Here is a 27,314-nt window from a genome sequence, read left to right as displayed (position 1 = left end):
TGAACTCTAAATTCATTGATTATGTCAATCGGAATCGGAATACAATTAAACGGCCTAAGCAACTCTAATGGGATATAAAACATTCGAGGACAGAAACACGAACACCCCACCCCCAAACAAATTTTTTTAAATAGAGTTTAGAAAATTTGTTTTTTAAGTGGGTCTTTTAAAATCAGATTCCCTAGATTTCCTAGATTACTATGTTTATTATTTAATATATATATATATATATTTATTTATTTATTTATTTATTTTTAATAAATACGGATTAATATATAGAAAAACAATACGCAATAAGGACATAATTCACCCCAGTAGTGAAACATGACTCAAAAACCGAGAAAACATGCATGAGTTTAAAACGTGAATTATGTTAACTGTGGACTTAGGATCCGGTACTTACAGTCACACACTCCATAGGGAGGGCCCGGTTACCTTAATGGTGCACTCACCAATATCTGGAAATGAAAGAAATGCACCAAACACAAAAATTGAGTCATTTATAGTCAGATACTAAACATACAGTTTATGTATGAACATACAGTTTATCATATATCAACAACCGAAATAGGTGAGGATCATTCCATAAATAAATATCACAAAAAATATACCCAAACACAATTAAGCACCAAGATTTCCTATGACGCAACCTAGTGAAATGAAAGAAAAGTCGGATAGACCTATAACGTAACCTAGCATGCACCTTCTTTTTCATCTTTGAACGAGAGGGTGTCCTAGTGAATAAGTGTGGAAAAGTGAATGGTTGTGGAAGATTTGGTGGATATGGATTAGTTGTAGAAGGAAAGCATGGAAAAAATGAGGATGTGGGTTTAGCAGAAAACTCATTCATGGTGTCGGTAGGGACTGTCTCAAGTCTGAAAATGAAGGTGTCAAATGGTTTGTCCTTCTGAAGTATTTGTTTACTAGGTGGATTTAAAAAATTATGAAGCACAAGAGAAACAAAAGGATCGAGTGCAAACTCGAGATTCCTTTGAAAGGGTGGAAGGAGGGGAGTCGAGGTGGATGTTGTGCAAAGTAGTTCTTGATAGGGTGAATCATCACAGGCTCTAAGAAACTCATCGAATTCCTCATCTAGATTGGTCATATCCACATTACTATGGTAGTCCTCTATATCTTTGAGAAAGTCATCTATCTCATCCTCATCCATAATATGTGTATTGACTAGTGTAGGGATGAAAATGTTGGAGTCTGAACTTTAAAAGGAAAGAAATTTGGGCATATGATTATCAGGGAACGTGTTATTGAAATAATCTCGAGCGAAGCTCTCGATCATGCTAACCTCTCCATCCATAGACGAATCGGGTAAATGTGTCTTTGTTTTAAAACATTTACTTCAACAAAGCAAGATGGCCAAAAGACATGGACATTGAACCATCGTGCAATTAATGAGGGCATTGGCGGTTGCCGGGAAAGGGCGCGCCCCTAAGATGATGGGGACAGAGTCGTTAGCGACTTTCGTATCGAGGATGACAAAATCAGCCGGATAGTAGAAATCCTGAACTTTTACCAGCACATTTTCGACCACACTCTTAGGATACTTAATAGACCGATCAGCTAATTTCAACATCATTTTAGTGGGTTGCATCTCGTCTAGACCTATTTGTCTATACAAATAAAACGGGAGTAAGTTAACACTAGCCCCTAGGTCTAATAACGCAGTCGTCGTATAGGAATCTCCTAAGGTGCATTGTACAGTAGGACGACCAGGGTCATTGTACTTAACAATTCCATTATGTTCAGATAGAGTTGGGAATTATTCTGTTAAAAAGGCGTCTTTTGGTATATTGGTCTTACGCCTAGTAGTACACAACTCCTTAAGAAACTTAGCATGGTGTGGTAGCTTTTTAATAGCTTTGAGGAAGAGAAGGTTTATAGTTACATTCTTGAAAACATCCCTAATCCCCTCATAATTTGTATCCCTAGTTAACATGGCTAATTTTTGTGGAAACAGTGGTTTCTCTCTATATTTAGTGATAAATGTAAAATGAGTAGTTTACCTACGAAATGAACGATGAATCCAAACGTAAGTAAACTAAACTTATTCTTTTACGTGTCTATTATCAAATCTTCTACTCTCAATGCGAATTGCACTAAATGGAGTACGAAGTTCGTTCCACTCCTAGTTCTCTAGCATGGATTGTTTTCTAAGTCTAACTAGTAAGCTCTTAAGTCAATGAGAGCTTTACTGAAATATTATACTCACGATACTTACTTAAGATGATTACTAGAAATTAACTACAAATGCTATGGAAATACTATTGTTTGACTCTAGATAAAGGAATTAGAGGGGAATCGAATCCACCTCGAATCCAACTTAATGACCTAGTACAGATTGTGGTATCTCGATTCTTACGTTTTCACGGCAAGAATTCCGAGTCTAATCCCTAGTGTTCATGGCATTTCTACCAAGTACTAACTAGCATGTGAGGGTAGCGACCTTGAGAGTGGAATAGATGCTACAACGTTTCTATACTAAACAACTAAGGTTTCATCAAGGCTTCATCAACCCCTCTAATGGAGGTTTAGCCTTGAGTCATCAATCTAACATTTACCATTGAATCTAAACTAAACATAATGTGAGAAATTGAGACTTACTTAATTTAGCAATAATGAATCTAATTTAATGGGTGGAATAAAACAATGACAAGAATTGAATTTAGATCTAAAATGGAAATGACAAATTCGAACTTGATAAAAATACTACTTTATTTATCTAATCTATCAAGAACAATGATTCAAGGATTTAATCTAAAACAAGAATTTAAATGGAACTAAAACTTAATTTAATTAATAAAACTAGATCTATAATTCTATATCTTAATTTAGGTCTAACTAGCTACCATTAACAAAGAGCTAAGCTTTTGTTTTTACACATCAGATCCAAAATTCGTGCATGGGCTTGGAGCCATGCCCAAACCCAATTCTTTCAAATCCAAAAGGCCTCTTCAGCTGCAGTTAGCTTCCACAGACTTTTCGTCCACTTCTGCTCCTCTGATTGGGTCAAGGCTTGGACCATTGCAAAGCTCTTTCCGAGCCGGTTTCGTTTTGACATAAGGTAGGCCTGGAGGTCTGAGTCCAAAGATATGGCATTCGGAAGTTCTCGGCTGACTTTTGCTCCTTTATCTCGCTAAAGTGGCACATTTACAAGATAATGGACTTTGAAGCCCGAAATGCATAAAAACACGTAATCAGTATTAACTCTTAACAAATTATGATTATTAGGGGTTAAAACTACAGTTTTGGGCTCTTATCATTTAGTATATGTATCACCCGGATGTTTAACCTTGGTTTGGTTGTTTTACCTCTAAATGGTAGGTTTCTATTTTGGTATCTAGTAAAATAGCAGGTGTAGGGGCTACTAAGTGGGGTAACTATAGGCATAGTTCTTTTTAGGCATAGTTACTGGAAACACACCTTAGGAATGGGGTGGCTTTATCATTTTGGGCCTACATTTTGTTTTTAAATTATTATATTCGGATATCGGTTACCTCAAAGGCTGTGTTTGTTGTTTTAGGATTTGAGCCATGGTTTGGAAAAGTTTTGGCTAAATTATTTGTATGAAGGTGTCAAGCCATGGTTTGGAAAAGTTTTGGGTGTAGAAGGTGTAGTCACGGGTGGTGGGGTGAACTATCTCGGTGGTGAATTATTTATAGGCGGATTTTGATAGTTATTATTTACCGGAACGATACCTCTATTAGCATTATAATTATTATAACTACCTTGACCTTGTGCTTGACCTTGTCGAGGTTGCACTTCGTTGTTATAATTATTATAATTATCCTGACCCTGTCCTTGTCGTGGTGGAGCTTGGTTATAACTGTGCATTGGCCTAACATATTGATTATTGTACCCTGGAGGTGTGACGTGTTGGTTATTTTTCCAACCGAAGTTGGGATTTTGTCTCCAAGGGGCGTTAGGTTCACTATTAATGGAACAAGCCTGTTCATAGGCTATAGGACAGTGGGAGTCGGGATGCTCAGGACTCCAACAGAAACTACATGGATTTGAATTTACATTCATGACGGGGATAGGCTTTTGTTGAACGAAATGGCCTCTACCTTTTTAGTAAGTGATTCGATTAGAGTTTTAAGCTCGCGGGAGCGTGTTTAATTTCAAACATATCGGCGGCCTTAATCGTATTAAAGAACTAGCGAGCGGTGGATATCGTCACTACCCCCCCCCCCAGTTGTTATTTCACTTAGTTTGATCCTCTAAAAATTTATAAACCTCCGAGGCTCCTTTACTTAAGAAACTACCCCCATTCATTATGCCAAGGACTTCTTTATGGTGGTGTAGAAGTCCTTTGAAAAAGGCACGAACTAATGTGTCTTTCGCTAGGTTATGATGTGGACACTCTATAAGGAGATCGGTGAAACGATTCCAAGCGTCTGAAAATGATTTATGAGGATTTTGTCGAAAGAAATGAATCTTGGAAAGCATCTAATCCATATTTAGGGGTGGGTAAAAATGTTCCATAAACAGCTGAACAAGTTTAACCCACGAGTCCACAGAATTAGGCGCTTGGGCAGTTAACCAAGACGCCGCCTTCTCGGCTAAGGTGAAAGGGAATACCCTCAGTTTAATTTGTTCCGCACCAACCGTAGGATGGTGGAATGTTGTTAGGACTTGTTCAATCCTACGTAATGCCGATAAAGTTTTTCATGGTCTAAACCATGAAAAACGGGTAACAAATTAAAAATATTTGGGGGGATTTGGAAATCCCCCACTGGGTCTGCTAGAACGATGCAAGATTTGGGGCTATCGCTCAAGGCTTTGTAGAAATCAGAGAGAGGAGTCTCTCCTTCTTCAGGCATTATATCAGATGGTGTGTGTGAAATAGTAGCTAGAGGTGTAGTGGGTGGTATACTAGATAGACTATTTTTGTTGACGTTGTCGTGTAATTACGTTCGGTGTTTTTGTTCAACCAGATCTTAATCTCATACAAGGCTAAGACCAAACTTAGCTAAACACGTCAACACTCCAAACAATCCTGATATACTAGTATAAACCTCTAACAGGAGATGCGAGGTGTGGAAGAAAGGAATACCTGACAAGGCCCTTGCTTCACTTATGAATAGCGTCTTGTTTATGCGTGTTCAGTGTATATAACAAGTTAGAACACTGAAAAACTTGAAAAATCGAAGTTTGAATCAAACCTGTGGAAATCCGGCAAAATTTAACTCAGGGCGCGGGTGTGCTCACTTTGGGTGCAGGTGCGCTTAGTGTAAACTTCAAGTTACAGTGTTTGATCGTGGGTCGCTTCGGGTTTGATCGCTGGGTCGCTCAAACTTCCAATAACTTTAAGTGGTCCTCCTTCCTTAAGGGCTTAAGGTTTTTTTTTTTTTTTTTTTTTTTTTTTTTTTTTCGAGGAAGTTTAATGCTGAAAAAAACAACCACAGTTAGAATCAAACAAGGGTGGGTGGGTGAAATGGGACTTTAAGAAGAGTACTTATACTACGAAAACAATGCGAAAGTGAAACTAAGATGGCAGCGGCGCCATTTGATAAAAGTAAAAAGATAAAGTTTACCTACGAAATGAACGATGAAACTCAAAACATAAGTAAACTAAAACTTAATTACATGACTTAAATTTATCAAAGATTGTTCTACTCTTGATCTATTGAACAGATATAGTGGAGTAGGAAGTTCATTCCACTCCCAGTCCTTCTGCATGCTGTGTTTTCTAGTCTAATTACTCTACTCTAAGTCTTTGAGAGATTTACGAAATGATAACTAGACTACGATGCAACTACCCACAAGATGCAACTAGTCGACTATTTAAACAACTATGGGAATACTACGTCGATTCTATGATAAGGAATTAGAGGGGGATTGATTCCACCTTCACTCAACTTAATCCACTAACGATTTAATCGTCAGTAATCCGAATTGAATCGGCTTCATGAACAACGGGTTATTCCTAATCCCTAATTACACATGGCATTTCTACCAATTCATAACTAGCATGTGAACGATTACACCCATTCTCATGGTGAACTAATCATTTCTAGAGTGGAAAGGAAATTACGACTATTCAACATTAACACGAATCAAGCCTTCATCAAGGCTTCGCAACCCCCTCTAATGGAGGTTTAGTCGAGAATCATTACGTAATCATTTCCGATTAAATTAAAACTAAACATACTATAAAGAATTCAAATTTACTAATCTAAATTAAACAATAATAAAAATCTAATTAACAATTAAGAAATGATATCAACAAGAATTTAAACTAGATCTATAAATGTAATGACAGAAACGGATTGAATAATAATAAACTATTTTATTTATCTAATCAATGAATAACAATACTTTTAAAGGTTTAATCTAAAACAAGAAATGAAATGAACTAAACTTAATTAAAATCCATTAAAACTAGATCTAGAAGCTATTCTAATCTAACCCTAGCTACCATTACAAGGAACTAGTTTTCTAAAATATAACTAGATACTTAAGAACTAAGCTTCTCTTTGTTTTTATATGTTTCAGATAAAAAATCGTGCATGGGCTTGGAGCCATGTTTTGGGCCAGAGAATCAGGCCCAAAACCCAATTTTTTCAGTCCAAAAAGACCTCTTCAGCTGAAGTTGGCTTTGAAAAACTTTTCGTCCACTTCTACTCCTCTGATTGGGTCAAGGCTTAAACCATTGGAAAGCTCTTTCCGAGCCGGTTGTTTTGACATAAGGTAGGCCCAATTCCGAGGTCTGAGTCCAAAGATACGGCCTTCGGAAGTTCTGGCCGACTTTTGTGTCTTTGTTTACGCCCCGTCGACTTTTCAGCTTTTGACCGGGCTTTACAAAGGCTTTGTCTTCTTGAATCTTGGCCTTTAATCACGGAACTCCTTAGCAACCGACCTTTGCTCCTTTATCTCGCTAAAGTGGCACATTTCTGCACATCATGGACTTTGAAGCTTGAAATGCATAAAAACACGTAATCAGTATTAACTCTTAATTATTACTCACATAATTGGTCTAAAAGTATGATGGCTAAGGGGTTAAAACTACAGTTTTGGGCTCTTATCACCAGCGCATCCTCGTGAAGCGAGGTCACTGACTCGAGATCTCTCAGTGTGAACTCTATCCTGTCATTCCCCTTGCCGGTGCCTGGAACAGACATTGGACTACTTAGAACCTCATTTATCTACTGTAGACTGGCAGTCCTCCGCACCTTATCTCTGTGTGCATTCTTCCCTAATGTTTCTCCACTAAAAATAACATTAATCGTGCCCAGGATCCTGGCCGCGGCCGGAACTCTTTTAGTTGACTGCACCTCCTTGATGAACTCCTTCAACGTTCCTATCCCAATCATTCTCTCTACTAACCACTGCAATGCAAAGCATTCATTGGTGGCGTCATTCTAAACCTAGTGATATGCACAAAACAACTTTACCTCTATTTCCCTGGGTGTGCGCTGCGGTGCTTCATAGTACTGCTATCCATTGATTAATGGCAAGATCTCTTCCAACATTTTATTCAGCGGAGTTAGCTCTATTTCACGATAAGGTTTTCTTTCCCTATATTCTCTTCTGGCTTGCTCCCTGCCACTTTCTGCTTTCTGTGTTTCCCTTCTGTAGGTTCCCCCCTCTCGTGTCGCGGTCCTTTCCTTGTGTTTCCAATCCTCCACCCCTATGGCATGTACTGACTTCTCAAGTTTCTTGTGTTCCTTACTATTCCTCTGCAAAATATCCTCGTACCTTATGTATCTCTCTACCTTCAGATATAAAGTGTGTAAGGTAGTAACATCAATCTTGGACACCGACTCATGGACCCTGGTCCCTTTTTCAACCCATGCTGGAATGCGATGACTGCGGTGCGCTCATCCAGGTTCTCCACTCCTAGTGTCTCTTCTTTGAACCTGCACAAGAAATCCCTCAGTGTCTCGGCGGGCTTTTGCATGACGTTAAAGAGATCCACGACATCTACTACCCTCTTTCTTTGATGGATGAAGTAATTTACGAAGGCCTACTCCAGCTCCTCAAGCCTTCATATACTTCGCGACCCCAGTTGGTAGTACCAATCCAAAGCTCCCCCTTTCAAACTGGCTAGGAACATCATACAGGGGAGTACATCGTACTTCTCCTCTTGCCATAGTGGCATTTGCAGCCTGAAGTGGTGCAAATGGTCCGCTGGGTCTCCGTTTCTGTCGTACCTCTCGAACCGGCGTTGCGTGAACCTCTTGGGTACCTCTGAATTCCATACTGAGTCAGCCAGCGGGTTCTGATTTAAGCTAGCCACCACCTTCATTGCCTGCACTGTGTTTTTCCTTTTCCGTCGTGCGGTTAGCTTCTTTGTCCCTTTCGATCATCGCTTACACCATTTCCATGGTAATGACTTCTGTGTTGTTCACTCCGGGCTCATGAGGGAGTTCCATGCCTTGTCCCTCCACCTCAATACCTACAGGTTATGATGTCTCTGCTCCCACATGAGTGGATTCCCTTTCTCTTCTCAACTTATCATTTTCTTCTCTGAGCTTCTCTATCTCCTCTTGGAGCAACCTGGTCGAGTCCGCCTCCGTTTCTTCAACCTCCTCATCTGGCATCTCCACATTCTCAATGTTCACCGGCTTTTCCTCCCTGACCTCAGCTCTCGCTCTTCTAGGTCTTCCCCTTCCTCTTCCTCGTCCTCTCCCTCTTCCCCTCTTAGCTACAGGAGCCATGCTCTAACCTTTCCTTTTTCCCACTAGGTCGTGGACTATCTCGTCCCCACAGACGGCACCAAATGTGTGAACCACAAATTTCACCCCTTTCTCTCTTTTCTCTCTACTCCTCTCCCTCTATTTTCCCTCCTTTTTCCTCTCTTTCCTTTTTTTTTAGGTTTATTGTTCCTTTTTATCTCCCCCTCCCTCTCTTTCCGTCCGTTGATCTGCCCTTTATCTCTCGGTTAGCTTTCTCACACCTGTCCCTCTAGGGTTTCGCGGCCTCGATCCTATGCACCCCATCCCTTCTTTCTTATCATGCCCCCACTTTAACCCTGACACCCCCTGGATCCCCCGCACGTGGGTAGCTCAGGCTCTTCTAGAAGGTCGTGGACTTACTTCGGTGTTTGGCGTTCTTTTCTCCTTATTCCATTTTGGGCCCTCAGTCATAGCATCTCCTTGGTCCCAAATTAGGCTGATACAGTACGTTCATATATTTATCCTTAGATATATTATAGCTATGCTCTCACTAATCTATTTTTTTGGAGCACTCGCAGAGACTCCAGTTTTTTCTAAACTCTATTACTAATTATGAAAAAGTATGATATAAATAAGGAAACAATCCTACCTAGAGTTTCACAGAGTCTTTAACTTTTCCTAAATACTATATCTATTTTCAAAAAAAAAATCCCATCTAGAGTTTCAGAGAGTCTCCAACTTTTCCTAAACAATATAGTTAATTGCCTAATTACGAAAAAAATAGGAGACAAAAAACTAAATTGCAAAAACAATAGTTTCCACCGAAAACGGTTCTCCTAATAAAACCCTTTCGATTTGATGCGCCATCCACTGTGGGATTTAGACATTTATACACACTTAAAGATTCCAAAAATCACAATTCCGGCCATAATAATTATGATATATTTCAATTAAATTTATGAATTTATAATTTTTCAATACTATAATATAATTTTCGATTTTATAAAATACACACACACATATATATATATATATATATATATTCGGTGGAATAACGAGATTCAGTTAAAGTGGATGTTAGACTTAAATAAATTATATACCAAACCAAAACAAATTACATGTGAAAAATTAAATTATACAAAAAAATAACATCACAAAATATATAATAGAAAATGAAAAAAATAAAATAAAATAACGGCAAACCAATAATGACAAATATTTTAAAATATATATAATACTGCATAAAACTAACATCAAAAAACAATTAATAGGGAACCGAAAACTAGATGCAAATGCATTGTACTAACCTCAAATAATATTTAACGGGAAATCGGAAACTAGAGGCAAATGCAATCATTAAACTAATCTTAAAAAGGAATTAATAGAAAATCTGAATATGGATACAACTGCATTAACTTAGCCCTAAAGAATAATTAACGGGAAGTCAAAACTTTGATGCAAATACACCAAACTAACATAAAAAAACATAATTGACAGGAAATCGGAAACTGGATGCAAATACATTGAACTAACCCTCAAAGATTAAATTAATAGGAAATCAAAAAATGGATGGAACTGCATTGAACTAACCTCAACGAAAAATTAATTATAAATTGGAAACATGATGCAAATGCGTAAAACTAATCTTAAAGAATAATTAACATGAAATCGAAAACCGCATGCAAATGCAGTGAACTAATCTCAAAAAATAAACTGGATGCAAATGCATTGAACTAACCTAAAGAAATAATTAATGGGAAATCAGAAACTGGATGCAAATTCATTGAACTAACCTCATACAATAATTAACGGGAAATCAGAAACTAGATGCAAATGCAATTTTATCAAATAATAAACGAGAAATCGGAAACTGGATGCAAATGCATTAAACTAATCTTAATTAACGGGAAATCAGAAACTTGATGCAAATGCATTGAATTGACCTCAAAGAACAATTAACAGGAAATTGGAAATTGGATGCAAATGTATTGAACTAACCGCAAAGAATAATTAACGAGAAATCGGAAACTGGATGCAACTGCATTGAACTAACCTCAAAAAAATAAATAACGGGAATAAAAAATTGGATGCAACTGCATTGAACTAACCTCAAAATATAAATAACGGAAAATCCAAAACTGTATGCAAATGCATTGAACTAACCTTAAAAACATAGTTAGATTATATGTTGTGGGAATGTCTCGATAAATATAGTTTTGCATTTAAAATGGTGTTTATCTTATCTCTTTTCGTATGGTTGGGAACTCCTTGCTATTCAAGTAGCTTCAATATGAACTTCGCGTTACTAGGCAATCTCACAAAACTTCAACCAAACGTCTATTATTAAACAACAAAATGAAGTTGAAGGGTTTTATCATAGATGAGTTCTTTTTTTTTAATGGAGAATGAGATTTTCACGTTATTACAAATTTGGATGAGTGATCAATATAATATTAATATATAATAATTTTGCATAGTTGTAAATATTTTTTAGAATAATTAATATAACAACACCCATTTGTAGATAATCTTTGAAGATTCCACATAGTGAGTCATGCATAATTTAAAGAATAATTAACTGGAACTGGATAATCTACGATGATCCCACATAGTAAATCAAGCAAAATTTATTTTTATGTCATGTTTGCAAGGACACTATAGATAGATCAGTAGAAGTTGATATTACACATCACATTGGATAATTAAAAAGAAATCGGAAACATGATTCAAATAACTGAGCTCAAAAAGTAATTAATGGGAAATCGAAAACATTATGCAAATGCAATAAACTAAACTCAAAAAGTAATTAACTATATATCGGAAACTAGATGCAATTGCATTAAACTAACATTAGATAATAACTAATAGGAAATTAGAAATTTGATGCAAATTCTTGAAAAATATTTAACGAGAAATCGAAAACAGTATGCAAATGCATCAAACAAACCTCAAATAATAATTAACGAAAAATCAGAAAATGGATGCAAATGCATTGAACTAACCTCAAAAAATAATTAATAGAAAATCAAAAATCGAATGCAACTGCATTGAACTAACCTCATATAATAATTGGTGGGAAATTGAAAACTAAATGCAAATGCATGGAAATAACCTCAAAGAATAGTTAACGGGAAATGAGAAACCAGATGTAATTGCATCGAACTAACCTTAAAGCATAAATAATCAGAAACTAGATGCAGATATATTGAACTAACCTTAAAGAGTTATTAACAAGAAATTGGAAACTGGATGCAAATGCAATGAACTAATCTCAAAGACTAATTAATGAAACATCAAAAAATGGATGAAACTGCACTGAACTAACCTAAATGAATAATTAACGGGAAATTATAAATTTGATGTAACTGCATTGAACTAACATCAAAAAATAATTAACGAGAAATCAGAAAGTTTATGCAAATGCATTAAACTAACCTTAGAGAACAATTAACAGAAAATCAAAAATTGGATGCAATTGCATTAAACTAACCTCAAAGAATAATTAACGAAAAATCAGAAACTGGATGCAACTGCATTAAACTAAAATTAGAGATTAACTAACGGGAAATCATAAAATTGACGCAATTGTACTGAACTAACATCAAATAATTAATGGGAAATTGGAAACTGGATGCAACGTAACTACATTGAACTAACCACATAGAATAATTAATGGAAAATCATAAACCTTATGCAAATGCATTGAACTAATAACCCTAAAACATATTTGTATTATATGGGGAATAGAATGTCTCGACAAATATAATTTTGCATTTTAAGTAATGTTTATTGATAAATTGGAAAACTAAACTTTTACCTATCTTAACTAATTATGCTATAAAGAAGTAAACGATAATTTTCAGTTCTTTTATATCAACTTTTTACTCTCAATTATCATGCAATAAAACTAGAGTAAGAATTCGTTCCAGTCCTAGTTGCTTAGAACATACTAATTCAATTCGTGATTAACAGTTCTATAATATGAGAGTAATGATTTTAAATATAACTAATATGGTGAAAACTATGATTTAATATATTCTAAATTGAACTATGACAATTAAATAATAAGATGTGAATATGAAAAAGGAATTAGAGAGATTGGAAATCCACCTTGATTAATCTCTAACATGCTAGTATAGAGTTTATTGCAACCCTAATCTTTATGTTTTCACACAAGGTTCAACATAAAGATTAGGTCTTTTTATCCCTAATTATTTATGGCATCTCTAAGCAACTAATAATTTGTATGAGAGGATGTTGAAACCCATTCTCATGGCGAATGAACTACCCTCTAGACTTGAAGCTCTTAAATACAACTACTATATACTTACACATCAAGTCTTCATCAAAGCTTCAAACAAACCCCTCTAATGGAGGTTTAGCTATGGTTCATTAGACTATCATAGAATAAATCATAAGAAGAAGAAGACATAATTAAAGTACTACTTGATTAAAAATAACTTGAATTATATTAATGGTGGCTAGGCTAATAAAACATAAAGTAGGTTAAACTAAAGAGAAGAGGTAAGAGATCTAAATTATTCTAACTAATGGGGGGAGAGAGAGAGTTAGAGTTTTTCCTTAGTCCTCTTTATATAGAATAGAGGGCTAGGTTTACAATTTTAGGCATGGGCTTTAGAGCTATGTTTTGGGCCACTAAATCAAGCCCAAAACCTAATTACCTAAGTCTAAAAATCTCTATTAGAAATTACTTCAACTGCTTTTTCGTCTATATTTACTTCTCTGATTGGATCAAGGCCTATAACATTAGAAAGCTCTTTCCGAGCCGGTCGTTTCGACATATAATAGGTCCAATTCCTAGGTCTAAGTCCAAAGATACGGCATACAGAAGTTCTGTTGACTTTTATGCTCTATTTCTGTCAGTGTTGACTTTAACTTTTCAACTTTGATTAGGCTTTAAAAAGGCTTTTTCTCCTTGAACTTGGGCTTTAACCATAAAACTTCTTAGCAATCAACATTTGCTCCTTTCTCTTGCAAAAGTGACATATTTCTTCACATAGTTGACTCCAAGACCTGAAATACACAAAAGTACGTAAACAATACTAACTCTTATTTATTATAAACATAATTGTTCTATATGTAATATTATTAAGGGGTTAAAACTACAGTTTTAGGCTCTTATCAAACCACCCCTAAACAGTATTTTGCTTGTCCTCAAACAAAGATGAGAAATTAAAATAAGTGACCAAAAATGGATAGTTATAACTAATATCGTTTCGCCGAGTGCAATTTTATTGACCATATGCAATAAGGCCTTAAACTACTAGGAATTCCCTAGTGGACGAGTTATAGTCTCATGAGAGTTTACAAAGAAGATACTCACAAACTTTATTTATACTAGAACGACTAAGAAATAAAATTAATGTTTCCTTATTTATTCTCAGATATCTACATCTCACTAGCAATGAATAAAGAATAATCAATTCAAAACCTAAGCTAATACGTGCATAATAATCAATCATTTATGGATAAACATATGTATAATGAACTATGCTATGAAATGCAATAATAGATCCGTTTATAAAACTTTGGATTAGCGTCCTTAAGTAGGTCCTCACAAATATGTCAAGATAAAAATACTCTGATTTTTCTACTCAAGTTTTGCTCACTCCAGTATGCAGTGGGCACACTTTTCCTCACAATCTCAATGACGTACAAGGGAGCCGAGGGCAATCAAACACATCTGCCACTTACTATTACACCAACCTATTCCTAATTGAGCTAGAGGTCTTTATAAGGTGTTGTGGGGATTAGGTGATGGTTTAAGAAAGAAGGAAATGGATATTCAAAAGGACAAGTCTGAGAAAATAGGGTCTTCATATTATGTAACTAGAGAAAACCTTGTTCTTACTTTGCTTCTACACTTTGTTTCCATCCTTAGCCATTTTTTTCTTTTTCTTTTTACTTTTAACTCCTTTGATTCTGTTTTTGGAGTTCTAATTATTTTATTTTATTTATTTATTATTTTTTTCTTTTCTTTAGATGGGAACTTTTTTTTTTATTATTTCTTATTTGAAACAACTAACAAATTATTTATTTTCCATAGGTCTTTCTCTTTTCTCGATTCCATTTCATCCTACTTCTAAGACTCATTAAAAAATGGGTAGGCTAATTTTATTTTTATTTTGTTTTTATAAAAGGATAAAGGATTTGTGGTTTATGAAAAGGCTAAATAAAGACTCATAGAGACGAGTAGCGGAAAATAATTTCATATAAGTTTGAATTTCTAGCTATATCGATCCAAAAAGGGCATAAATTTTCGCTTGGGATATGGTATAGTGATCAAGCAAGTGGACGTGTGATTTCTCTATTCGGAATTTACTTCTCCTTTGTGTCATTACTCAAATATTTCACTCATATATGGCTTTTAGTCTATATTCTCCCAGGATTTGTAGAATAAGCATTCTAGCATATATTTCAGAAACTTACTGCCAATACAAACATAAATGCTCATGCAATATATTTATGGAAAGATGCAATGACTATTACCTACATATTAACCTAAGTTTCTAAAAACTATTCTAATTTAAGAGCTAAAGTGAAACTTCTAGACTACCATCATCACAGAAAAAGAAACAATACCAATATTCCTAAGTGCATAGTATAAATACTTTTTATTTATATATATATTTTAAATTTTTTTACTAGAAAACAGATCTATATTATACATATATATATCCTAATAGGTGCCTTAAATTACGCGTGTTTCTATGCCACCCCCAAACAAAAGCATGCTTTGTCATCAAAGTATAGAAATAAGAAGGATAGAAAATACCATGGAAAAACGTGAAAATTTTAGAGCACTTAGAAAACAAATTCATAACATACTAATATAGGTCAAGAAAAACAGACGCAACTCTTATATGAGTTCCACCCGTTATGAGAATAACAAGAATTAAATTGCTTGGGACATAAACAGACACTAACAGAAAGTAAAACTTACCTTATATCCAGCACTACACGTTGTCCTCCCCTTCTATAAAGAAGTGAGGTTCCTTTGCGTCCTGCCAAGCCATGATAATCTGCCAGGCCTCACCCCATTTATCATCTACCTTTTCTAACCTGTTAAGTGCCACTTGGTCGGATAGGGTGTAAGGGGCAACCCAATTAGGTTGTAGCGGCCACCCTGGCCAAATCATAACACGAAAAGAACGTACAATGTAATTGGTAGGTCGCATAATGTCAACCCCAACCCAATCCGTGAAACGGGTACATAACTCAGGAAAGAAACATAACATTATGCGGCAAGCCAAGTCAGGCTTAAGAAGGTACTTATGCTTCATACTATGGGCTCGTGCTAAACTAGACACTAAAGTCTGGGGAAGGAAGATGTCACAAGTGGCGTTATTCACAGAAGAAAAACACCATTCCCCTAAAATATTCAGCATAATAAAGAACATAATAGTGCCTAAATTAAAGGACATGCTACCAAGGGCTATGATGTATTGCCCTTGGTCCTCTACACGAAAAATCCCCACCCCATAGGTATCATGGAAATACTCATAGTTGTAGATGTACATATTATTAGTCATATAGCCCCATGAGTTCTAGGCAGCAGGCATAGAAAGTCCAATAGCATAGGCTAACAAAACCTTGCTTAAATCTATTGTTACATCATCAATGGTGACAGAGAACACTTGTTCCCCATCTGGTCTATAAAAGAACCTACAATTATTATAGAAATAAGCAGTAAGTGCAGGAGAATAAGTTTCATCAGCACTTATCATTAGAGGCTGCCATCCTGACTGCACAATCAAGTTGCGGAACCAAAACCCATAGGTGCCACTCTCGAGCAATTTTTCAAAGGACTGCTCCGATATGATTTGAGAAGATTTCAGAGCAAGCAAACACACTAATCAACTCCTGGAAGTGACTGCAGAAAACCCCAGAAAAAAGAACTGGAGGTATGTTGAAGTAAGGGCGCGGGCGCACTCAGAATGGCCTATGTTAGAGGGCTTGCGCACTCTCTTCTTGCAAAAGAAAAATCTGCGATATTAGAATTACAGCACGGGTGCGTTATGTGCTAATGCAATATAAGGGCGTGCGCACTCTGAGCAAGACATGTGATATGAATTTGAGAGGTGCAGAGTGAAATACATGGCGTGCCATGAATTTATAGAGCACTAGTTGCTTAAACAAAGGTTCTCAAGGTTCCCAAACTAATAAGGAAAGAGATGAAATAAGAAAAAGGCTTCTAAAACCAAAATAGAAACAGCCGAGAGCAGACTCTGCACCAAATCTATATGGTTTTAAACCTGGAATCAAAATACCAATCTCCATGCTTCTAACCTTTGAGGTTACACCAAACAACAGTAGCTAATTCTAGCTATACCATATTAGCAGGATGCTCATCTAAACTATATTCCTTAAACATTGCACTATTAATTCCAAAAGTAGGTGGATATGGTAAAATACAATGCTAAGCAAATAATGCCACCCCCAAACAAGTCGGAAGGGTGGGGGATTCATGAAAAATATATAGCATGCGTGAACAAAAATTAAACCAACTTAAAATTAAAATAACAACCACTTACATAATCCAATATTAACTACTTAAACTAACAACTTGGAATAATAAATCTACTAAAACAGGAAAATATTCCTAAAAATAATACAAAAGAACTAGCCACGAGATGAGGAAGGGCCAGAGCCATCCGTCCTACTTTGACGACGCTCACGCCTTCCGTAGTCAACAGAAGAAGAACCATCATGATATGACAAGCGTCATAGAACTTTGTCTTGAAACGTGCACTACTGTTCCATTAAAATATCCCTGGCTTCCCAATGCTCATTATTAGTATGAGCGAGAGTCTCCAGGTTAGCCTGGAGATCCTGGTGACTATCACCGAGCAACTGAATATTAGATTGAAGCTTATCTTGGTTACAGAGAATGGTACCTTGCCTAGTTTGGATAGCCTCACAGAGGTCACTAAGAGAATGTTGGCCTGTACGAATTGTCTCATACTGGTTATGGAGAGTTCGCAAGCCACGATGAAGTAACGAGAAACGGGCTATCTCCGTAGTAGCCCTTTCCAAAGCTCGTGCATCAAAACAAGCTGCATCTTCCTCATTTTCGTCCTCTGATTCCATCTTAGCAGCCGAAACTTCAGGAAAATTCCACTCTTTCTGAATACACTCCCTATAAATATGTGCATTGTCATGTAACTTGAACTTAACCTTACTAGACTCCGGAACACATCCCCAAAACAACACAATTTTCGTGATCAATGCAGGGAAAGTTGTGGTAAGTTTACCAACTGCTATAATCTCATTCAATAAAAATTCGAGGATGCAAAACCCATACCTTATGTTCTGAAGGGTCCAGAGAATGTGCAGACAACTCAAATTGATGTCCCTGGCTTTCGTGGTGGCAATAACATTCCTGTCAACCCACTGAGCCATTGCTAGTTGGTTCCTTCTCAGAGACATCTGATGAACACAATGTGACCCAGAATTATAACGTCCTTCCAATACTGTCTCCATCATCAACGTACCTATACCCCCGAGCTGAGATTCCTGCATGGTGATTACGATGTCTCGTTCCTCAATGCCAGTAACCTCAGCAAACACTGCTGTAGTAAAATGATATTCACATCCAGAAAAATCCTATGACCACTAATCTCCCTATTCTTGTAAAATGCAAGCACCAAATCAGTGTAATAAAAATCCTCAGTAGAATACCACAACCCTTCCTACTTCCTAATACGCATCTTGGTATTGAAGAAGGGTGCAAACTGTGCACTAGAAACAACTTGTCTGGGAAGAATTTTTGGGGTTTTAGGAGCCATTAAGATCTAGATTGGGAATTTTTGGTGAAGGTTAAGGTGTGGGATAGTTAAAAAATACTCAGTTGAAATTAGAGCAGGAGGTGTGTGGAGGTAAGGGAGCGGGCACGCTCAAATGGTCCGAACAAAAGGGCGTGCACGTTTTACGTTTTTAGTTGGTCAGGCAGTGTTCTTAAGTGTGGAAGCGAGGATGAGAAGAAGAAAAAAATGTGTGGGTTTTTAAAATAAGGAGTCACGTGCATGGCACGTGACCTGGTAAGGTTTTAAATTTTTGGGCCCAAGCCCAAAATAAATCTGTAATACCCATCTTATCCTATGCCTCGTATAACTTAAAACTAAAATTTCCGATTCATTAATAGTCCGATTTTGGCGAATGAGCTATAAAAATGATCAGTAGAGAAATTTCAATCCAATGATCTATAAAAAAAACTCAAAGCTAACCGTGGTTGACACATAAGGAGATAGAAAATGCCTCGAAATGCATAAATGACATAAGTTATGCGATCGAAAGAAATCTAAATTCATAGATAGTGTCAACCCCAATCAAAGTACAACTAAACAACTTAAACAACAAGAATAGAAAGTTGAGCGATCAAGAATGGAAAGACCAAACACCCCACCCCCAAACATATTTTTGAAAATGGATTTTAATATTTTTTTACTTTTTATGAATAAGGTTTAATATAAAAGAAAACAATAAAGCGATAAGGACGTAAATCACTCCATAGGGAAACACGACTTAAAAAGGAGAATACATGCAAGAGTGGAAAGCATGAATTATGTTACATGTGGACTTAGGATCCGGTACTTACAGCCATACACTCCAAAGGGAGGGCCCGTTTACCTTAATGGTCCACTTACTAATATATATGGAAATGAAAGGAAGTGCACCAAACATCAAAGGTCAGTCCTCATAGACAGGGTCTTGTAAAAGGACATTCTCTACATCTGGGGACCTAAACTCGTAAAAATGTTTTAAACGTTGGCCATTGACTTGAAAAGTACTATTGCCCTTGAGATTTACCAAGGTGATTGCCCAGTAAGGGGTGACTTCAGTAACCAAAAAAGGACCAGACCAACGGGTTTTTAATTTCCCTGAGAAAATATGCAAACGTGAGTTGTAAGGCAGAACTTTTTGACCAACTACAAACTCTTTATGCAAAATCTGTTTATCATGAACATGTTTCATGTTAGCTTTATAATCCTATGCGAGATCATAAGAATCGTTACGGATTTCTTCAAGCTCATTTAATTACAATATGTGCTTGACACCCGCTTCATCAATATTGAAGTTCAGAATTTTTATGGCCCACATAGCACGGTGCTCCAATTTAACGGGCAAGTGACAAGGTTTTCCAAACACAAGTCTAAAGGGAGACATTCCTATAGGAGTTTTAAAAGTTGTCCGATACGCCCATAAGGTATCTGTTAGACGCTTAGACCAATCTTTCCAATCAGGATTGATTGTCGTTTCTATTATTTTTTTAATTTCCCTATTAGAGACTTCTGCTTGGCCACTAGTTTGCGGATGATAAAGAGTTGCCACCTTATGGGTAACTTTGTATTTCTTAACTAAAGAAGGTACAACCCTCTTGTAAAAATGCATTCCGCCATCACTGATGATGGCTTTAGGGATGCGAAAACGAGAGAAAATGTATTCTTTAACAAAAAACACAACTGTCGTATGGTCATTACTACGACAAGCCATGGCCTCTATCCATTTGGCAATGTAATCCACAACAACAAGAATATAAATAAAACCATGGGAAACAGGAAAAGGGCCCATGAAATCAATGCCCCATACATAAAAAAATTTCACTACCATAATGGGATTTAAAGGCATCATATTACATTTAGTGATATGCCCAAGTTGTTGGCAATGAACACACATCCTGCAGTGTACTTGGGCATCTTTAAAAAGGGTAGGCCAATAAAAACCATATTGAAGAACTTTAGCTACTGTTTTCATACCACTAAAATGGCCACCACATGCTTTGTCATGGCAGAAGGATAAAACCTTATTATATTCCCTCTGGGGAATACAACAATGAATAATCTGATCCGCACAATACTTAAAAGGGTAGGGCTCATCCCAGTAGTATAACTTAACTTTAGCTAAAAATTTCTTACATTCGCTTTTTGACCAAACATCAGGAATAATATTAGTAGCTAAAAAAGTCACAATGTCTGCATACTAAGGTGTAGAAAAAATATAATAAAGGTGCTCATTAGGAAAAGAATCAGGTATGGACTCAGAGTCACTATCACTGTCATTGGTTAGTCTAGATAAGCGATCGACAACTACATTTTTGACCCATCGTTTATCCTTAATTTATAAGGTAAACTCTTGTAGGAGAAGGATCCATCAGATCAATCTCTGTTTTGCATCCTTCTTAGCGAGAAGGTACCTAAGAGCTGCATGGTCAGTATTGTAGGAACCGTTATTTCATAATACTAATTTATACAAATCGCGAAAACCCACGCGCAGTGAAATTAATGGGGTTCACGATTTTGGATAGAAAACATACCTTTGAATCGGCTGTGATAACTCTGAGAACCCAATAGCTATGAATCTGAATCAACAATCAACCCCTTGATCTTATGTTGTATTTCTTTAGAATAGATTGGATGTTGTGTAGGCAACAATCTGCCAACCCCCCTTTTTTCTCACAAAGCTAGATCCAATTTTGGATCTATATTTCCTTGCCTCTCTTTTCAGTCTAGATGAATAGTGATTTCAGCCAAGAGAAAAAGGATTCTATTTATAGGCTACAACAAGGACCATGAGGAGAAATTAGGGTTGGGCCTCCTGACGGGCTTGGGCTTCTCATGTTCGCCCAGAACACATGACCCAAGTCCGTCAGCAAATGGCTTATTCCACTAAAGGCCATTGTTGCAATACCGCCCTAATCCTAAATTACTTGTCAGCGTTTATGGGCTCCATATTATATGCTCGTTGATCTCCCCATGTTTAAGATATCGAATGTCCGTTGATTAAGTCAAGTTACTGATAACTACATTAATCAACTTTTTATGTTCTTGACTAGTACCACTCAACCTCATTGTCATGTCGGAATAAATCCACCTGCAGGGTTTACATGACAATCTTTTTGAGCTCCTCAAGGGGACATCATCAACCCGACTTCCTATGGGTCACGGATTCCTTCTATAATCAACAACACACCTTACATACAATGTCATTACCCAATCCATCGAGTTTGTTGATTCACAAATGAATCTCACTCATTGATGATTTAAAGTAATGTACAATGCACGTAAGTGCCCGTTATTATATCCGGATTAAGAGGACAAACATCCATAATAACAGAGGCGTTTGTTCTCTTATATAACCATTATAAAGAGAAACTACCTCACTTGGTCCTATTCAATATACACAAAGTATACTAGTGTAATCCTATAGTCAAGATAGACTGATACTAGATTATACTACAATCGTACCAATAGTTTGTCCAAATCCATCAAGGTTGTGAACGATTACTTATACTTTATAAGGTACTGATGATATGATCTTCTGTGTGTTCACACCATATCATTTACAACATAAAATATTAGACACATGCATATAACTAACCAATTAGGGGATAAAACTTGTACAATTAGGGGATCTTGCTAACCAAAAAATCCTTTGGTTGATACTAAACTTGTAAAAGAGATGGGGTGGGGGGAATGTAAATATACTCAGCTATTAGAATCACTAAGTTATTCCTAGTAGGCTAGTACTTTCAATTGAATCACCTTAAATCGTTACTGTTTGTCAGAACTCCAAAAGGATTTGAGCGAATCATTCGAATAGATTTTGTATCACACTACATGCCGTGTGCTTAGTGCTTTTCTTCCCCCAATATAGTAGGTGCATTGATCAGGTGTTTGCATTCCTCAAATTATAATTCACTGAACTGCTTGGGGATATTTTTCATTGAATTTCATGTGAGGTCCCAAAATTATATGAAATCCCATAACACTGTCTCGATGCATCAAAATGTGGTCCAATGAAAGGTTTAGCAAGGTTTTAGCTCTCACCAAATACTTGCCTTTTAGTAGCCTAGTAAAACTTGTAATGGCCTGGTGATGGCATGTAGTTGCCTATATAGTGGCCTGGCAGTTACAATTTTTCTTAGTGTCTTAAGGTGTTTGACTAAAAGAATAAGATATGGAGACTGTTCTCGTACATAAACTGGTTTTAGAAACTTATGCCTGTTGTTTTATTTTTAGTTTGCAAGTTTGCTTATTGTTAATTGATATATTGGCCTAGTGATGGCATGTAGTTGCTTGTATAGTGGCTTGGAAATTCATGTTTACGGTTTTTGTTAGTGGCTTAAGGTGTTTGATTGAATGAGTAAGAGATGGAGACTGTTCTCGTACATAAACTAATTTTAGAAGCTCTTATGCCTGTTGTTTTACTATTAGTTTGCAAGTTTGCTTATTGTTGATTGATATACTGGGCAGGAACGCCTGGCTAATCGTGATTTGAGCTGACAAATAGATAAACACGTACTCAACAGTAAAAAAATTACTAGCTTTCAATTTGTTGATTGTGTGTGTGTGTTTCTTTTGCAAAGTTAGGGTACTGAATATTATGATTGCTAGGAATTTCTAGTATCAAGACCCTAATCTTAATGCGACACTTAACTATTTCATTTTAGTTTACCAAGTATCTAGGAGGCTGGCCGGGAACATGTAAGGAAAGTAGGATTTTCCCCATTCATATGCCTAAATCCATTCCCACACTACACTTTTGGCACCTTATGTTGATTAGTACAAGGTTATATTGTATGTTTGTATTTGCTTCAACCACCAGATTGAGCCAAAATCTATGAATTGCATGATTTTATCTTGCTTAATCACCTTTTTTTTTTTTTTCTTGTGTATGTAGTACTTGTGTATTGAATTTCTGACATTGAGTATGGATAAGCCTTGGATTACTATGGATAGACTTTCTGATGAATACGAGGAAGGGGTCAAGTATTTTATAAAATGTGCTAGAGAGCATGCAGGTCCAGACAATCTTAATTTCATAAGATGCCCATGCCTTAATTGTGGGAACCACTTGCATCAGAGTTTGGACGATATTAGGGATCATCTGTTTCATGTTGGTTTTGAAAAAAGTTACAGAACGTGGATATGGCATGGGGAAAAACCTCACAGTGGAAAGTCCTGAAGTGTCGACACGCATGAACCTCCATGTCAAGACTTTGATATGGAAACCCTATGTGATTTTGGGGACACGGTTAGAATGGTTAATGATGCATATGAGAGTTTCACGGGGAATCCTGAAAAGCTTTGTAAATTGCTTGAAGATCCTGAGAAACCTTTGTACAAAGGTTGCAAAAGCTATACAAAGTTATCATCCCTTGTGGAATTGTTCAACTTGAAAGCCAGTAGTGGGTGGTCAGACACGAGTTTTACCAAGCTATTGAAGGTGTTAGGAAAAATGTTGCTGATAATAACGAAGTGCCACAATCCATGACCAAAGCTAGAAATATTTTGTCTACGTTTGGAATGGAAGTTCAAAAAATACATGCATGTCCTAATGATTGCATACTTTACAGAGGAGATGAGTACAAGGATTTAACTAGTTATCCAACTTGTGGAACGTCGAGATATCAGGAAAAGAAGGGTAAAGCGCCTGCGAAAGTTTTGTGGTACTTTCCACCTCTCCCAAGGTTTGCAAAGATGTTTCAATCCGCTTAGACATCAAAGGATTTGGTATGGCATGCAGATAGAAGGGTAGAAGTTGATGGTCAAATGCGTCATCCAGCAGATTCTCCAGCATGGAAAGAGGTTGATAAAAGGTGGCTAGAGTTCGCTGAAGATCCAAGAAATCTGCGACTTGCTCTTTCGACAGATGGGATCAATCCACATAGTAATCTCAGCTCTAGGCATAGTTGATGGCCGGTTATGTTGATCACTTACAATCTTCCGCCATGGTTATGTATGAAGAGAAAATTTCTGATGCTGACAATGTTGGTATCAGGTCCCCGGCAACCTGGTAATGATATTGATGTTTACCTTAGACCTTTAATTGAAGATTTACAAGCTCTTTGGAATCCTGGTATAGAGGTTTATGATGCCTACAAGCAAGAATATTTTACATTAAGGGTTGTTCTACTGTGGACGATAAATGATTTTCCTGCTCTTGGAAATTTAGCTGGGTGTAGTGTCAAGGGATATCTTGCTTGTCGAATATGTGCTGAGAAAATTGATTCTACAAGATTGAAACACTCGAATAAAAACATATATCAGTCCCATAGAAAGTTCCTTCCAAAAAATCATCGTTATCGAAGGCAAAGGAAGGCATTTAATGGTCAGCAAGAGTTAAGATCACATCCAGACCCGTTAACTGGAGAGGTGATTTCAGAGAAGCTCAAAGGGATGAAAGTTAGATGGGGGAAACCAAAGCTAGTGATTCCAAAGCCAAAAACATCAAGAAAGAAGTCAAAGGCATCCAATGAAGAGTCACAAACACGAGAGAAGCAGCCTAGCACTTCTTATGAGAATGAAAGTGGTAAATATTGGAAGAAGAGATCCATATTTTTTGAGCTTGAATATTGGGAATTCTTGCTTGTGCGACACAACTTGGATGTCATGCATATTGAGAAAAATATTTGTGATAGTATCATCGGCACACTACTTAACATTAAGTACAAGACAAAAGATGACCTCAAAAGTCGCCTAGACCTCTTAGAAATGGACATGAGGAAGGAACTAGCACCAGAGAAAAGGGGAAATAGGACTTATCTTCCATCAGCATGTCATACATTATCTAAAGCTGAGAAAGTAACAGTTTGCAACACTTTGCGTGATCTCAAAGTGCCAGATGGATATTCTTCACATTTTAGACACCTCGTGTTGATGCAAGATCTAAAAGTGTATGGTCTCAAGTCTCATGACTGTCACATATTGATGCAGCAACTTCTTCCTGTGGCAATACGATCAGTGTTGCCAAAGCACGTGAGGTATACCATCACTCGGTTGTGTTTCTTTTTCAACTCTCCTTGCACCAAAGTAGTGGACGTGTCCAAATTAAAGGAAATTAAAGACAATTTGGTCCTCACTTTATGTCTACTGGAAATGTACTTTCCACCATCGTTCTTTGACGTCATGGTGCATCTATTTGTTCATCTTATAAGGGAGGTTGAGCTTTGTGGGCCAGTATTCTTTCGTTGGATGTATCCATTTGAGAGGCAAGTACACAGAAAATTGAATTAACTACTTTCAATAATTCAGTAAAGCTTCATCAATTTGATTGTTTGTTTGTTTGTATTTTGTCTTTTTTTGTTACTTTTTGAATATTAGGTTCATGAAAATACTAAAGGGCTACGTGCGGAATTGAAATCGTCCAGAAGATGCATTGCTGAAAATTATATCCTTGAAGAAGCTGGTGAGTTTCTTAGCGAGTACTTATCTGGAGTGAATGCAGTGGGAGTCCCATCAGTTAGAAACATGGATACTAATGATACGGAGAAAGAAAATACAATTTCTAAGGGAAAGCCTCTTAGTGGTATGAATGTTGTTGAAGTCGACAAGAAGACTTGGGAGCAAGCTCATCAATGTGTTTTGGCAAACACTAATGACGTTCAACCTTATATCGAGTACGTTAGTATAGGATTTTGTTTTTCCTTATTTCACCTAGATAGATAATGGTGACCAAGCTTTTTTCTTAACTTGAGAGGAAGCATATGGAACACCTAAAGCTTACTTATCCTCGTAAGTTAGCCAAATGGTATCAAGATGAGCACACTCGCACATTCATTTATTGGATTCGTCAAAGGGTAAGATTATCTGAAATTATTTTACATCTAATACAACTTTGCTAAATTCGACTAAGATTCTTAGATAACTTGGATAATCAGGTTAAAGAGGAGGCAGCAGTTACCGGTAACAAACTTCAAACACCCTAAAAGTTATAGCTCAAGGACTTCGTCGAGACGTTCTAAAGTGTTCAGGCTATGTTATTGGTGGATACCATTTTCATACGAAGGATCATGAAGCTTCACTAGTAAACCAAAATAGTGGTGTGGGTTTAATGGCGACAATAGTGCAAATTTCTAGTGCCAAGGATAAGAACCCCGTTGTTTCAGAAATGGGTTACTACGGTGTTATAACTGAGATATGGCTGCTCGACTATCTGGTACTCAAAGTCCCAGTATTTAAGTGTGACTGGGTTGACAACATAAATGGCATCAAAGTAGACGATTTGGGTTTCACTTCTGTTGACCTTGGTAGAGTTGGACATAAGGAAGACCCTTTTGTGATGGCCTCTCAGGCCAAGCAAGTCTTTTATGTACCTGACCAACTCGATCCAAAATGGTTAATAGCTTTGAGGACTTCTGAAAGAGACTACCTTAAGGAAGGGAATGAGGATGAGCTAGATCATACAAGTAGTAAAGTCTTTCCAGATGTCGACTTCCTTAGTTCAGGTGCATCAATATCATCTTATGCGCGTGTAGATTGTGAGGGGACTTATGTCGACCCTACCTCTAACGATTAAGTTAGAGCATGTTATGATTTTTTTCTTTCTATGGGGATGTTTGAACAAGTTTGTTCCTTTATTATTTGACTATTGAATATTGTTATTAAATGTGAATTCATACGTACTTTGATATTTATATTTGCCTTAATACTTTAATTCATGTTATGGATGATCATTTGTCTTATTATTGTTTAATTAATATTGTCCAAGTTATTGATACCTAGCTTATTTCATATGTTGTTATTGGCTAATGTCTTCATGTCTAGACTCAGTATAAAGGAAATCAACATGGATCCAGGAGAGAATTCTAATTCTGATTCAGATATGGGAGTTGACCCGATACACCAATGGAAGTTTACAATACACAAGATTCAAGTGTAG

The 27,314-nt window shown here is 36.7% G+C and overlaps 1 pseudogene; it reads left to right on the top strand.

Moving 5' to 3' along the window:
• The first annotated feature begins 23,711 nt into the window (after positions 1 to 23,711).
• On the top strand, positions 23,712 to 26,951 carry LOC147493772 (uncharacterized; annotated as a pseudogene).
• Positions 26,952 to 27,314: the final 363 nt, after the last annotated feature.

This window comes from Coptis chinensis, chromosome 6, assembly GCF_015680905.1.
Source record: "Coptis chinensis isolate HL-2020 chromosome 6, ASM1568090v1, whole genome shotgun sequence".
NCBI classification, from domain to species: domain Eukaryota; kingdom Viridiplantae; phylum Streptophyta; class Magnoliopsida; order Ranunculales; family Ranunculaceae; genus Coptis; species Coptis chinensis.
This window is presented reverse-complemented; position numbering and strand designations above follow the sequence as displayed.